The sequence below is a fragment of the Hirundo rustica genome, unplaced genomic scaffold (assembly GCF_015227805.2).
Source record: "Hirundo rustica isolate bHirRus1 unplaced genomic scaffold, bHirRus1.pri.v3 scaffold_106_arrow_ctg1, whole genome shotgun sequence".
NCBI lineage: Eukaryota > Metazoa > Chordata > Aves > Passeriformes > Hirundinidae > Hirundo > Hirundo rustica.
The window spans coordinates 120,024-134,958 of record NW_026690210.1 but is presented as its reverse complement, the minus strand read 5'-3'; the positions used below and the strand labels follow the sequence as shown (position 1 = coordinate 134,958).

At 44.1% G+C, this 14,935-nt stretch overlaps 1 pseudogene; it reads right to left on the bottom strand.

Moving 5' to 3' along the window:
• Positions 1–668: 668 nt before the first annotated feature.
• Positions 669–14,935, bottom strand: part of LOC120747613 (zinc finger protein 850-like) — a 40,736-nt pseudogene continuing 26,469 nt past the window's right edge.

Genomic DNA, 14,935 nt, shown 5'->3' with positions numbered 1-14,935 from the left:
CCCCTTCCCGTCATCATCTCCAGACTTTGGAGGTCTTATTCCAGACCCCACCCATCACCACAATCCCAACCCAAATCCATCCCACCCCTGCCATCCCAAGCCCTATTTCCCCAATTTCACACCTCCCAAACCATTGCTGTCCCACCCATTGCCCACCTCACTCCTCCTGTTTTTCACCCTACTTCACCCATTCCCCTTCTAACCCCATCCCTCCCTGAGGGGATGTGCAATCAAGTAATTTTTTGGGTGAGATTGTGTCGTTTTAGCATGAAGTGGTTTTGAGGTGAAAGATCAAACCCTCTCATCTCTTTGTGCACCCAGAAATGGAGACCACCACACCAAATACCCCACAAACCCCCAAATCCTCCCCAATATCTCCCTGAGTCCCAGATTGCCCTGAAACTCAAGTAAAACATGAGGTTTTAGATGCCTTTGATAAATTTGTTGGTTTTTATCCCCAGTTTTGTCTGGTTTAAAGGGATGAAGATGAATCAAAATAATATAAGGGACCAGCAAAGAAAAGGACCACCAGCCCAGTGTCTTTCCAGTGCAGATCACTGGGAATGTACGTCACCAATTCTCTGCCCAATGCGGGTCCTCTGAAGCAGGAGTAAGTTGAAGCAGTGCACAAAGCTCTTCCCGCAGCTGAGGCACTCTTAGGTCTTCCCTTACTGCTGTCTCCGTTGGTGTCTGCTCAAGTGAGAGCTCCTGGACAAGCTCTTCCCACAAGTGGGACATGTGTGGATCCTCAGGTGGCGGATCAGGTGGGAGCTTATGCTGAAGCTCATCCCATATTCCGCACACTGGTAGGGCCTCTCCCTGGTGTGGATCATTTGGTGGATGACCAGTTGGAAACCCTGGTGGAAGCCCTTCCTGCATTCCCCACATTTGTAGGGCATTTCCCCAGTGTGGATACGCTGGTGAATGATGAGGGTGGAGTTCTGCTTGAAGCCCTTCCTGCAGCTGGGGCAGAGGAAGGACCTCTCCTCTCTGTGAATCCGCTGGGGTAGGAGGAGACTGGAGCTTCTCTGAAACCTCGGGACACTTGTCAGGTCTCTTCCCGGTGTGGATCTTTAGGTGGATGATCAGTTTGGATCTCTGGTTGAAGCCCTTCCCACATTCCCCACACTTGTATGGCCTTTCCTCAGCATGGATGTTCTGGTGGCGGATCAAGTTGGAGCTCTGGTTGAAGCTCTTCCCACATTCCTCACACTGGTAGGGCCTCTCCCCAGTGTGGATCCTTTGGTGGCAGATCAGGTAGAAGGTCTGGCTGAAGCTCATCCCACATTCCTCACACTGGTAGGGCTGTTCCCTGGTGTGGATCCTCTGGTGGCGGATCAGTTTGGATCTCTGGCTGAAGCCCTTCCCGCATTCCCCACACTTATAGGGCCTTTCCCCAGTGTGGATCCTCTGGTGGCAGATCAGGTGGGATCTCTGGCTGAAGCTCCTCCCGCATTCCCCGCACTCATAGGGCCTCTCCCCATTGTGGATTTTTTGGTGGATGACCAGTTTGGACCTCTGGTTGAAGCCCTTCCCACATTCCCCACACTTGTATGGCCTGTCCTCAGCGTGGGTATTCTGGTGGTGGATCAAGTGGGAGCTCTGGTTGAAGCTCTTCCCACATTGCTCACACTGGTAGGGCCGTTCCCTGGTGTGGATCCTCTGGTGGCGGATCAGGATGGAGCTGTGGCTGAAGCTCATTCCACATTCCCTACACTTGTAGGGCCTCTCCCCAGTGTGGATCCTCTGGTGGCAGATCAGGTGGGATCTCTGGCTGAAGCTCTTCCCACATTCCCCACACTCATAGGGCCTCTCTCCAGTGTGGATGCGCTGGTGGGTCACAAGGGTGGAGTTGTGCTTGAAGCCCTTCCCACATTCCCCACACTTGTAGGGCCATTCCCCAGTTTGGATCACCTGGTGCTGGATCAGCTCCGAGCTCTGGCTGAGGCTCTGTCCATCTTCCTGGCACAGGCTGCGTCTTCCATTCTCTGAGCAAGCTGGGATGGGTTTGGAACCCCTCCTCATGCAGGATCTCTGGGGCTTTTCCTTCCCATTGGATTCCTCTGCCATGGAGCCGCTCAAAATGGCCTCTTCCATGAGGTTCTGCCTTCGGGATTTGTCCTCCCTGGTCTCCATCCTCAGCTCCTTGTCTGGGGGAGGAAGGACAAGGAGAGGATGGGATTTGCCTTCGTGCCAGAGGGAAGGGGAAGGAGATCCCCCCATTGCATGCCCGGCAGAACAGCGTCGGCAGCGGGGTTGTCCTGCAGCTGGGGGCCATGCTGGGCTGGGAGATGGAGCAGGAGAGAGGGGGAAAGGGGCAGTGACTTCCTCCTCACCTGCCTGCCTGTCCTGGAGCATCTTCCTTGCAGCCTAAACTAAAAAATTAAAAACTAAACTAAAAATGCAGTAGCAAAATGAAAAAATGCTGACAGAGTCAGAATCCAACGTGACACCCGGGTAGTCAGCGTGTTGCTAGCAGTCCAATCAAATCGTGGCTGCAGTCCTCCTGGAGTGACAGATGTGGCTTTGTTGAAGCAATGATCTTGTAGAAAGGTGTAGTTTTCCTCTGAAGGTCCAGTGGTGGTGTAGATGGGTCTGGTCTTCCTCTGAGAATCCAGTGGAAACTGGCTGCTACTGGTGTTTAAATCTCAAATTATATCCAGGTAGGAATGCTTGGCTCCTCCCTCTGGGTGGAGCATCTCACAATGGGATGATGTAATTTTATCAGTCTTGCAGTGAGACACAATGGCCCATTAACTGAAGATATCTCCCTGGAAGGAGGAGAGGTCGTGGAAGAGATAAAGAACACTGCCCCATCTGGTTTTAACAGCTGGGCCATTAACCAAAGATATCTCCCTGGAGTTGTGAGAAATGGGTCATGGAACAGTTTTTACTTGGCTCTCCAGTTGGTTTGTTTTCAAGCTAGCACACTGAGAGAAGTGTGACCATGCTGGGAAACTACTGTGAGAAGTTTGGAGAGACTGGTCTACACTGTATGTGACTGGGCATGACTGGGAGCATGCAGGGAGGGACTGGGATGACTTGTGGAGCAACTGGGACAATCTGTGGAGTGACTGGGACTATACTACAGGCAACTGGGAGAACTGGGAACACACTGGAGGAAAGTGGGAGCAACTGGGAGCAACTGGGACCATGCTGGGGCAAACTGCATCATAATGGGGAATGACTGGCAGTGACAGGGCTCATACTGGGAGTGCTGACAAAACTGAAAGCACACAGGGTTGGGGCAACTAGGCTAAAACTAGAAGCAGCCTCTTCTGGCACCAGGACCACTGAACCCCTTTCCAGTGAGATATGAACTTCAAAGGAATTAAGGATTTTAGAAAAGTATAGGTTTTAGCTAAAGATAAGCTTTGCCTGAATTAGTTAAAGTAGATAGATAGATAGGCTCTGCTGGAAATAATTAGGAGTCAATGGTTAGTTGAAAGGAAATGAATCTAAAATAACAATCCCAGATCTAAATACCTAATTGATTGTCATTTTTGTATTTGTTTAGCTGTGTTTATAATGAGAAACAGAAGAAATTGGTAAATAGATCTAAGAACACAGACAACTGTAATTCTTCTAACATCCCATTGAAACAGTCACGGAAACAGGAGACTGGAGTTCTACCAGGTTCCATTTGTCTTGTTATCTGTTGAAAAGGTTGAAAGTTTAGAATAAGGAAGACACTCTTTGCTTCCTCTTTTTATGACCCCTCCCCATAAAAGAGACCACTGACCTAATTCAAAGAACAAACTATGCATGCTTAATGGCCTTTTATCTAATTATAATATGAAGCGGAGTATGCCAGACATTAGTGTTATGAATATGTATTAGTATTTGGGGTATTCAACAGTTATCTAAATAAATAGAGTCTGTAATCTCTTGTAACTTTGCAGTGCATATTAGGGAGCGATCCCACGCAGCTGCCCAGCATGGCATTAAACCTCCACTTCCTAACTCTAACCTGTTAGAGAGTCTTTTCTCCGTCACAGTTGGGTATTGACATTAGATCAATATCCATATTTTAATAAATCACCCATCATCCTGCCCCTCCAGCCCTAGCACCCCTCGCCAGGGTCTCAGCAATCCCAGGTGTCCTCCACTCTTGGGGTCCCTGCTTTGGGGTTCTGGGGGTCTCCATTCTCAGGGGTCTCGCTTAGGAAAATTGCAGCTTTCCTGAGGCTCCCCAAACCTGGTGTCACTGCCCACCACCGGTCCCGTGCAGTCTCCACATGGCACCAACAGAGCTTGGAGGGCCCGGCCGGGGAAGCCCAACCCCCCTGTGTGGGCACCCACATCCGCCCGCCCCCTGTCACGGCTCTGCCACCACCGCCACAAAGACCCCCAAAAACACCTGCCAAGGATCCCCCAATGTCCCCCCGAGGGGCATCTGCAGCTTGGCTTTGGAGCCCTGCAAACTCCAAATATCTCCCCTGAAACAAAGCAGAAAAGAACCTTATAACAACAGTTGTTAGAGTAGTATGTATTTTTAATTGACATTGAGGTTCATGGGGATTAACTTCACTAAAGACATGCATGAACACTAGAGAGCTTGCCTCTCTTATTATGCTTTGAGGTCTTACATATGCATGGCATTGCACAATCTGCCTTATACATATTTATTCTCTGGCCTCACTCATCCTCACTTTGTATGGTAATTAACTCCTCTTGGTACATCCTCTTGGGCATGCTTAGTTCATCATGGTGGTCTCCAAGGGTCTCTAGAAGATGAAAGAAATGGAATCTTCCTCAGTGAACTCTTCACCTTTATTTTTCTTGTGTGTGCTTTGGACCTTTTGGCATTTTTTTCAAGGCAAGATGTCAGTTTTTGCTGGCTGAGTCTGTTTTTCTCTTTCTTTGCATTTTTTGCTTTGTTATCTTGTTATGTTTAGGTTAGTCTTTCTTGTTATCACTGGGGGGTCCTGGATGTTTGTACTGCTTTAAAATATGTAAACAGGCACAGCACTCGATATTCACTGAATGCCTTCTAAAATGTACAATAACTTCTAAAATACAGTGTATGCTTTTAAGTTTGCTATAAAGATTAGCTAGAATTTTCAAGCCTCTGTCTCATGTCCTCCTTTTTCTATAGACCTAGTAAATTCTTTTCCTACTACTGGATCTTCTCTCTAGGCTTAACTCACTATCTTGATAATTCTCTTTTAACATTATCCTAGGTGTTTTAGATAATGAGATTAAAATTGTCACTCACTTTAACATCCTCTAGTTCTATATGAGTACTACAATAGACATTATTAAATTTATACTAAATAATAACAGCAAAATAATGATGGGGTGACATAGCATGTTTAAGACTCTAGTTGCATTTGGTGCCTCTAAAGACTACATCCTACCAGTTGTGGCTTGAGTCTTGCTTCACTTTTTGTAGAACTCTCCTTATTTCTTTCGTATCACGTTGGAATTACTACAGGTTTTTGTCTGTTCTCTTGAATTTGTTTTACGATTTTGTTCAAGTCTTCATGCTTTATTAATTGCTTTACTAGGGTTAGGTTTATTCTAATAAGTGTGGCTAACAATTAGTGATAGGTTTTATAATTAGACTTGATTAACTAGTGGGATATAACTGACGCTAAATATGAAAAGTTGTACCTGACAATCTTAACAAAATTGTAGATACAGAAATTAGAATGATTTTTAGCAGGTAAGGATATATTATTTCTACCTTGTCCAAGGTTACAGTGTAAGATGTGCCCAAAGTATGTACTCTATCACCATCTACATGAGCTGATGAAACTAGGTTGGGCTGTGTTTTCCTTGCCCCCTGCCTCCAGACTATCTTCTGTTAATGGCCCATCAATGCCCTGCTGCATGACTCATAGATAACTCCCTCCAGGAGCTATCTCTGTTTAATGGACAATCAAGGCCCCACTGCAAGACTGATAAAATGATATCAGCCCATTGTGAGATGCTCTGCCCAGGGGAAGGAGCCAAGCATTCCCACCTGGATGGAATCTGGGATTTGGGAGAGCACAGGCAGCCTTACCCACTGGATTCCTAGAGGACAAGAGCTACCAGACCTTTCAGTGGGAACACCGCTTCAACAAGAGCACTTCATCTGGACTGCTACCGCCACCACAGGGTATCAGGTTGTATTCTGACTCTGTCAGTGTTCTTTTGTACTATTGCATTTATTTTATTTTACCTTTTTTTTCCACCTCCTATTAAACTGTTTTTTTCTGACTTGGAATCTCTCGCTGGTTTTGCTTTCAAGCCAGCACACCTAGACATCTCTTTCACCTACTTTCTCTGTTATAATTAACCAGTCTTTCCTCTCTTTGATCACTAATTTGGTCAAATAAGACAAAATGCAATGATCCCTTGCAACATGGTGATCTACTCAGTATATTTCACATTTTCCCTTTTATTACGTATCAAGACTTAATTCTGACATGTAATAAATACAGTCTTTCAGCTTTAAGAGGCAGAGAACATGAATTCCATTGAGATTGCCTCATGAATATTTATTTTTCTTCAGAGTGGCTCATGAACTGTTTCAAATTTGGATAAGCAATTAATGCATCGGTGATTCTAAAAGACAGGGAAAAGATGATTGTGAGCAAGCAAATAACGGCTTGCTTAGGCATGAAGCAGTCTCTGCATTTTTAGAAGAGAATTTCATTACATTTTGTGAGTTTTAAAGGAGCAAATGGAGAAAAAAAGTCCTTATATATTTGAAAATATCATATATAATTATGCAAGTGTTAACATGAGAATCAACAGAGTATCCTGCTTAATGCTACATTTATTTGTGTGTCGCAAGAAAGGTGCCGAGTATCAAATGGACATTAATGTGATTAGGTTTGACCTCGCTTTATTGTTCTAAAAAGCCAATATTTATGTGGTTAGAGGCTAAAGCAGGCACTGCTAAACAGTAGCTGATTGGTTAAAAACTTATGTTCTGACACTCTAAATGACTGTACATTGGTCCATGTCGCTTGGTTGCATGGTCAGTTTTTGTTCTGTCTTGTGATCAGCATTTCTCTTCAGCATCCATGAGTCAGGAAAGCAAATTGTAACATGCCTTCCAGTATCCATGAGAAAGCATCCGTGAGACAGACCAGTAAATTGTTACATTTGCTACCTTCTTGATAATTCACACAGTGCAAAAGCAGCATAAGAACAATACAAGGCCTTATACAATTCCCTGATAGCAAGGATTGTTCAAACCTCCCATCACAAGATTGTGGCCTCACCTTCTAAAAATTCCTCTACACAGAGGAATTTAAAAATCCACAAATTCCTCACCTTGTTAACCCATATAGCAAACTGGATGATAGCCACAGTAGCCTTAGTTATAGGGCTACTGTTAGTCTCACAAATGGGAGAAATACGGCCACCACCACAGGCCACCCAAACTAGGGTAAGCCAGACCACATGATATCCAGTACACAAGAAGGTAGGCCGCTTAAAAATTGTTATTCCTTTTTCTCTCAATGCCCTCATGCCCCTCAGTGGGTGCCAAATTCTCTCTTGGTTTTGAAAGACAGTTGTCTGCTAGGGAAAGCCAGAGCCTCCCTTGGAATGGAGAATGTAAACCCCCTTCTTTCTAATTTATTATAATTTTGCAATTAGGGGCTTTCCGGCAAAGATATGGGAATAGGAGTAACAGTTCTTTACTAGGAATATTTAAAAAAAAAAAAAAAATACAAATGTAGTTGTACAAAAAAACAAGCAAGCAAGCAAACAAAAATCTTGGAAAAAACCCTGACAGAGTCAGGGATACGACCTGACACCCTTTTGGTCAGGGTGTTGGAAGCAGTCCAAATAAATCCTCCTGGAGTAACAGACGTGGTTCTCTGGCGTAGAGATGGTCCTGTAGAAAATCCAGTGGTGGTGATATGGGTACAGTCTTCCTCCAGGGATCCAGTGGAAAAAACTGGATACCTGGTCATCTTCAGTCCCAGTTTTTATCTAGCTTGGAACAGTTGGCTCCCCCTCCCCGTCCCCCCCACCAGGTGCAGCATCTCACAATAGGATGATGGAATGTGTCGTGTCATTGGTTGTTGTAATGCATTAACTGGGTTTATATTGTGTTTCATTGGATCTGTAATTTTTTTTTCTCTGTATCATGTGGTCTATCCCTGCAGTGCCCATCGCCCACACTGGAATGTAACCCAACTCTGTTTCACTCCCACCTTGTCCCTGATTTGGTAGTGGCTTGTCCCTGCCTCTAGGCCCTTTCCCCTGAGAAAAAAGCCCCGGGACTGGGGGGCGGGGCTCAGGCTCTCTGGCACTGATGTCCATGGGGAAAGGACTCTGAAATAAAGCTGTGTTATCCCACCCGGTGAGAGAGAGAGCAGATTCTTTCCTTTTGCCATCGGCGGTCGTCTGTTCTCATAAAGAAATTCAGCATCTGGTGCCCAAATGTGTGACTCGAAGCCACAAGGGGTTCCCAGAAAGCTGGAAGAACCACTCGGGGAGCACATGGCCAAAGAATCTCACACAGGTACGTGAGTCACGAAACGTAGCCCACCCACGCAGAGACACAGACCCGTCAGACTTGGCGTTCGCTGTGGAGTCTCCAAAACACAGGATTCCACAGGCAGGGCTGTAGTTTTCTCCTTTGGACTTGAAGAACCCATTGGAATGCTGTGAAGAAGCCCCCGACTGGCAGGCTGCTCCCAGGGAAGGTGGCCACGTGCTCGTGGAAAGATGACCCTGGGATCTGGGACTGGAAACTCTTTTTTGCACCAAAAAGGGTCAGTCTCAGGCAAAAAGAGTGATTGGGAAAGAAAGGAAAGGAACACTGGATTTTTGGTGAGTACCACTTGCAGTTTTCTAAGGGAAAATCTTTTTAAGTGGCATTGGTCCTCAGGGAAAAGGGTTTTTTCCTTTCAGGGAAGGTTTTTGCTTTCAGAGTAAACCTTAAAGGTGCTTTAATAGCACGCTTCTTTTGGCAGCCTGGAGAGGGGTGGAAAAGGAAACTGTTTCCCCTTTCTGGCTTTTTTTCTCTCCAGCAAGGGTTTTTTAACTCTCCGTTTCCCAGTCACAGTTAAAGGGGACACAGAAACTTAAAATCTGAGCCAGAAATGGGTGCTAGGCTGTCTGTGTCTCAAAAAAGAGTCTATTATCAAATTTTAAGTGCCTTGGAAAATGGCAAGACCCATTGTCCAAAGAAGCAGTTGAAAAAATTAATTCAATATATATTTTCTCAATTTTCAGATGTATCATTAGAGCAAATAAGCTTCCTGGAATTTTGGGAAACTGTTGCAAATAAAATAGTTGAATCTGGCTCCTCTAATAATAAAGAAGATGCAAATTTTGCTTTCAATAGCTTAAAAATTAAGTTTGCATTGCAAAAGCAAAATGAAAAGGGAAAAAAGCCAGTTCTTTGTGGATTTTCCCCAGTTTGTACCTTTGCAGGCAGTCTGAGTACTCAAACCACCCATCTTAGTGGCACCCAGGTGGGGGGGGTCACAAAATGGAGGGGATTCCTTTGTCCAAAATGGCCGAAGCCATGTGCTCCCGAGCCATGAGGAGTCTCTCCCTTTGTCTGTCCCTCCTTCCTGCAATTCCTTCTTCTCCCCAGAGCCCTCCTTCTCTTCGGTGCCGCCCCCAGCACTGCCCTCTCCTCTGACTCTGCCCCCTACCCTCACACCTCCGCCCTCTGACTCCGCCCTGTGTGACTCAAGCCTCCAGCCCCTCCCTGCCCCTGCTTCCCATGGTTTCCCCACACACAGTCCCAGTTCCCACGCCCCGGAGGGGGGGAGCCAGGAACCCAGAAGCAGAAAGCAGTCCCAGTTTTTCCGCCACCCCTGTCACATATGAACAGTCAAAAAGAGGAGGTGCTGTCCAAAGTAATTGGGACCCCCTCCCCCAACAAACAATTCAGGCTTTATGCAAAGCTCAGGCCAAATTTAAATATGAAAGAGAATACTTTTGCAACCGTTTAAAAGCAAATTTAGCAAGAAATACTACAGTTCCCTTTGACCTCCAAAAGGATTTACTTCTGGAGCTTTGGCAAAATCCTGAAACAGCTGTTGGTAATAAGAATCTGCCAATTCGATTAGCAATCCAGCCCGATAAGTCTTTCCAGCCTTGCAGTAAAATAAAGCAGCTTCATCAGAGCCTTTAGTAACATTTGTGGAGCAGTTAACCTGAGCTGTCGAGTTACAGGTTAAGATTGAAGGAGCCCAAGAACAAGTCCTGGAGGAGATGCAGACGAACAGTGCAAGGCAGCTATCCTCAGCCTGTCTATAGAACCAGTTCCAACTTTACATGACATGTTCCAGGTGTGTGCCAGGAAGATTCCCTTCATAAAAACTCATCAAAACCACAGTTCCAGAGTCAAGCCGCCACAAAAAGCTGCTGCTGCAAACACCGTGCTTCCTGTACCTGTGCCACGGCCACCACCCAAGAGAGGAAGAACATGTCTCCTATGCGATCAGGCTGGACATTGGGTATCTCAATGCCCTTTAAAGAAGCAATTTCTGGACTTTCGGAACAATGGGGGTGGGAGGTCTCAAAGGTCCAAAGGGAATTTTTTTTAAAAAAATAGAAGATGTAAATGTTAAACTAAATAATCCTGCTTTAACCAGTTCTGCCTTTCAGCAAAAGTCACTGGATATGATAGTAAAGGATCCAGCGACCAGAGAAACAAAAAGTCCTCATGATCAGGTCACCTGGGGTCATGGGTACACCTATGTGTCCACTCCCCCAGGTCCCAAGTGGGTGCCAGCTGAGTGGGTGAAACCTTTCATCCCCAAAACTACAAAACCCCCTGCAGAGGCCCCACAAGTGGCCAGTGCTGCCTGGAGGAGGAGAAAGTGCTGAACCTTCTCCTTCTAATTATCATTATTCCTTAACAGTGTTTTTCTAAACAGTTTGCACTAAAAGTAATTTTTATTTGGCAATTTTAAAGGTACTCAAGGTCCGAGCTCTGAGCATCTCCCACGAACCAAGCCTTCCTCCTTCTTAATTTAATAAGAAAAGGGGAAAAGTTGTAATGCATTAATTGGGTTTATAGTTCATTGGATTTGTAATGTTTTTTCTATATATCTGTCCTTGCCCAACAGTGCCCATCCCCCACACTGAAATGTAACCTAACCCTGTTCCCTCCCGCATATCCCTGATTGGGTGGTGCCTCTGGGTCCTGCCTCTGGGCCCTGCCCCCTGGGGGAAAAAGCCCCGAGGGAGAGGGGCCAGGTCTCTCTGGCATCAGCAAGTTACCGGGAAAGGTCTCCAGCAAAGCAGGGCAGGACTTGAGAATAAAAGATGTAAAATACCACCTGAAGCCAGAGAGCAGACTCTTACTTTTGCCATCGGCGGTCGTCTAGTCTCGTGGGGAAATAGTACACAGGAGCAACTCTAAAAGAGGGACAATGGATTCTCCCTGACAAAACCACAGTTTGAATGGCAGAAAAAGGCTAGACTCAGGCTTCAAGGGTAAAAGGACCTATACCCAATAAAGACTGGAAAATTATTTTGACACCAGGAGACCTGAAAGTAAAAATGAAAAAAGACTTAAATTTGATTAAACCTTTTTATTGAGGTCCAAAATACAGTTTAAAGTAAAATTGTAGTTAATCCACAACATAGCTGAAGAGAGCATTTGGTGCCCAGAGGCTATAGCTCATATGGAAAATCGTTTTGATTTTGATTTTCATATTGAAAGAATAACCCAGGCCCAAGATATTCAAGATCACAGAATCACAGAATCACAGAATAATGAGGTTGGAAGAGACCTCTAAGATCATCAAGTCCAACCTATGCCTTAACACCTCAACTAGACTATAACACTAAGTGCCATGTCCAGTCTTTTTTTTAAGATATCCTTAGTACAGAAAGGTCAGAAGCTGCCATCCTGCAGAGAGAAGTTTCCATGTTTCAGCAAGGTTGCTGCATACACGGTCATCAGTGTGAGTGGTGTAAAGCAGTGACCATGAAGTGGCTGAGACAAAGACATTGGCACAGAACAACTGTACCTTGGGCCCAAAGAGATGTAGCTTTTATGATTAATTGTATATGATGTTTTAGTAGGGTAGAGTGAGACTTTAGAATGCACAATTGGGTTTTAGCACAGATCAACATTGATACTTAGTTGCAACAATTTATAATAAAAGAGCAAGTAAAAAGAGCATTTATTTATTTATTTAGCGTACCACGTGGAACGATTAGTGAGAATACAGCAAGAGAACAAAGGATAATAGTAGTAAAATGTGGATATAGTCAGGTACCCTGAAACAATAGAAGAAAAGAAATTAATTGTCTTGCTTAACTTGTCCAAACTCTAGAACTCCTTTTATAATTATCCATTAAAAACCTGTGGTTTGTAATTGCAAATAACTTTAATTTATTAGAAAAATTAGGCATTCTGGATTGGCTGTTGATGGCAACTCCATTGAGTTCGGAGGCAGAACAATGCCAATGGGAAGGGATCAGACACTTCCTTGATCAATGGGAACAGCCTGAACAGATTGAATATCTTTTAAGAGGCCCTCAGCAACTAACACTAACAGATTTCAAGGAGGAACTGTGATTCCAGAAAAAGAGGCTGGGAACACCTGTTACTAAAAGAGTCCAAGGACAAGTAACACACTGGGAGTGTACTAAGCATGGCTGAGAGTGTCGCTCATGGGGTTGTGTTATTTGTACGCTTTGTCTTAATTTGTGGTGGAGAGTAACAAGAGCAGAAGAAAGAGAGACAATTGATTTGTTTAACTTGCCTAGATGGTGTACATGAACAGTTAACCTTAAAAAGCTTTTCCAGTGATTTTTTTTTTTTGGAACACCTTTGAGATATGACGATGGAACCTTTTTATGCAGCTGTTCAATTAATAGAAAAATTAGACCAGTGAGTTTTTACTGTATTAGCTTTTGAGCAGCTAAGAGAGCAAACAATTCATAGTATTATAGACCACTGTATCATAATTAACAGTTGCTGTGGAGAAGGAATTTGTGTGCCACGCTATAGACACATTTCTTACATGAATTGGCATTGCGAATGTGCATATTGGTGGCAATGAAGATTTAATAATTATCCCCGACGTCAGAGCAAAAAGCTACCAACAAATCAGGTTGTTAACTGAAGTAGTGAAAAAGCAAATCTTATTGTGGTTGGCACATCTCTGGAGCTTTGGTGGTTTAGACTAAAAGAGGAAGTTGCTGACTAACCCAGAGAGGGAGAGAGAGAGAGGGCAGTGCTGCGAGAACTGTGAGTAATCTGTGCCATCCTTGAAACAAACATGAGGCCAAGGGTACCAGTGAGACCAAAGGCACCAGTGACTAAATCCCAGGATATAAACTTTGCTACCAAGAATCCTGACATCTTGGCCCTTGGCTGCAACCCAAAGGGCCTTGAGGATGGTAGAAAGTCAAAACTCCTGAGGATCATTTTTACTGTGTTTGTGGTGATGTCCTTGGCAATTGGCCAAAACTATGGAGCCACTCTGGACAGAGTCCATGAGATAAGGGAATGATCAATGCAGGAACAAACAATAATAAAACAAGCAGCACAAGAGTGGGCAATGAGAGAACAATCTATGCAAAAACAAAGTCCCAGTAATGTTGAACCCTGTAATAAATGCAAGCACTCCATGTGGGTCAAGGACAAGATGAATTTGTATTCATGGCACATCCACATGTTAGTACTGCCTGCTACGATCACAGCAATTTTATAGAGTTTGTGTTAAAAATAGAAAAATATATTGGGTAGAGAAAAATTTAGGATTTAATGGACGAGCTCCTTATCCTTTCAGTGATCAAATTTGTCCTCAATATATTGTTTTGTTTTGTTTGGTTTTGAGAAAGATAAGAATGGAAGTGATCCAAGCATAGGAATAGGAGGTACAGCACTAAGGAAAAAAAAAATAAACAAAAGAAATACAAAAAAAGGCCATAGGGAAAGAAATAAAGGAACTGGATAAGCTGTATGAACAATTCAAACAGCAGAATAGCGACTGGGATTTGACAACCTCAACTAAGAACCTTTTTGTAGATTTGATGCAAGAAATTGCTACAGAATTAGGATTATCCAAATGCTGGACCTGTGGGGGACTTAGAATGGCTGAAAGATGGCTGTGGAGAGGTGAGAGTCTAGCTCCAGAACAATTATTAAAATGGAATCATACTCAAATTTCCAAGACATTAAAATGACCTGAAGAATGGATTTTGAGTCATCAAGTAATTGGAACAGTCTGTATGACTCAAGAAGGAAGGAAATATAATGAAGTAGTAGGATATACTCCTTGTATATCTACCTTAGTAGTTAATTCGGATAATAAAATTAAACCTGGCAACCAAAAACTTTTACTGGGTATTGGGGAATAACAAAGGAAATGAATTGTGAGTGGAATAATCAAACTGATTTGTGCTGGCATAAAAGTCCTGGAGCTAACCCCTACCAATCCAAAAAAAGACCTAAAATCCTATTGGGAACAACAAGAAAAAACACAGTAAATGGAAAGCCCCTGATGGAATATATTGCATTTGTGGGCAATGAGCATAGAGTGAATTACTTCAAAAGTGGGAGGGAACCTGTACCTTCGGAGTTATACGACCCTCCGTCTTCGTCATCCCAAGGTCTAGGAGCAATATGCTAGGAACACCACTTTATGAGACTCTAGAAAGGAATAAAAGAGATTTAAACCTCAACTTTCCAAAGGCATGGGGAAACCAGAAATGGGGGGAAGACGAATGGCCTGCAGAAAGAATCATAGCGTATTATGACCCAGCAACTTGGGCTGAGGAGGGATCTTGGGATATAGGACCCCAATTTATCTATTGAATCGGTTGATAAGACTCCAGGCAATAGTGGAGGTTGTATCAAACCATACTTCTGATGCCCTAAAGTTACTGGCCAAGCAGCATTCACAAATGTGAGCATTTGTATATCAAACCAGAATTGCCCTAGATTACCTGTTGGCTGAAGAAGGGGGAGTTTGAGGAAGATTTAATGAATCTGAGTGCT